Raw genomic sequence first — 1409 nt, 5'->3', positions numbered from 1 at the left:
CAACAGCAGAGCTGGGTAGTTGTGACAACAGGCTGTATGGCCTGAAAAGTCTAAAATAATTATTATCTTGTCCTTTACAGAAAAAGTTTGCTGATCCCTGATCTTACCAGAGCAGCAGGGCCTATAGATAAAGACTCGTATATTTTCCTGAATCTAAGTAAGTGTCCTAATGGAACAATGGAAAAACACTGTGTTGGCCGTGGGACGTTTTGTCTTAGGACATCAGTTCAGCCATTAGTTAGTTCTATAACCTTGAGCAAGACCCTTAGATTCACTGTCTGTTTCTCATCTCACAAATCAGGGAATTGGTCATGTTACTTGCCTTGCTTTGATTCTCCTTCATGGTTGCCAGATAGTAAACCTCCAGTGACTAAAAAGTACTGCATCGCACTATTCAAAAAAGAAGTAGCATAGTGCTTGCTTCGGCAGCACATATACTAAAATTGGAACGATACAGAGAAGATTAGCATGGCCCCTGCGCAAGGATGACACGCAAATTCGTGAAGCATTCCATATTTTTTGTACCTCAACATAATAAAGGCCATATATGACAAACCCATAGCCAACATCATACTCAATGGACAAAAACTGAAAGCCATCCCTCTGAGAACAGGAACAAGACAAGGGTGCCCACTTTCACCACGCCTATTCAACATAGTACTGGAGGTGTAGGCCAGAGCAATTCGGCAGGAAAAAGAAATAAAAGGAATCCAAATAGGTAACGAAGAAGTAAAACTCTCGCTGTTTGCAGACGACATGATCTTATATATAGAAAACCCCAAAGAATCCATAGAAAAACTATTAGAAATAATCAACAACTACAGCAAAGTAGCAGGGTATAAAATCAACATACATAAATCAGTAGCATTTCTATACACTAACAATGGACTAACAGAAAAAGAACTCAAGAACTCAATCCCATTCACAATCGCAATGAAAAGAATAAAATACCTTGGGATAAACTTAACCAAGGAAGTAAAGGATCTATACAATGAAAACTACAAGACTTTCTTGAAAGAAATTGATGATGACATAAAGAGATGGAAAGACATTCCATGCACATGGATTGGAAGAATAAACATAGTTAAAATGTCCATACTACCCAAAGCAATCTACAGATTCAATACTATCCCAATCAGAATCCCAAGAACATTTTTCACAGAAATTGAACAAAGAATCCTAAAATTCACATGGGGCAACAAAAGACCGCGAATTGCTAAAGCAATCCTGAGCAAGAAAAACAAAGCTGGAGGAATCACAATCCCCGATTTCAAAACATACTACAAAGCTACAGTGATCAAAACAGCATGGTACTGGTACAAAAACAGGTCCACAGATCAATGGAACAGAATTGAAAGCCCAGAGATAAAACCACACATCTATGGACAGCTAATCTTCGACAAAGGAGC

The 1409-nt window shown here is 38.5% G+C and overlaps 1 non-coding gene across 1 annotated transcript; it reads left to right on the top strand.

The window, feature by feature from the left end:
• The first annotated feature begins 413 nt into the window (after nucleotides 1-413).
• On the top strand, nucleotides 414-520 carry LOC123289085 (U6 spliceosomal RNA). The gene has a single exon (XR_006532854.1). It is a non-coding gene; the product is annotated as a U6 spliceosomal RNA (small nuclear RNA).
• Nucleotides 521-1409: the final 889 nt, after the last annotated feature.

This window comes from Equus asinus, chromosome 11 (assembly GCF_041296235.1).
Source record: "Equus asinus isolate D_3611 breed Donkey chromosome 11, EquAss-T2T_v2, whole genome shotgun sequence".
Lineage (NCBI taxonomy): Eukaryota > Metazoa > Chordata > Mammalia > Perissodactyla > Equidae > Equus > Equus asinus.
This window is presented reverse-complemented; position numbering and strand designations above follow the sequence as displayed.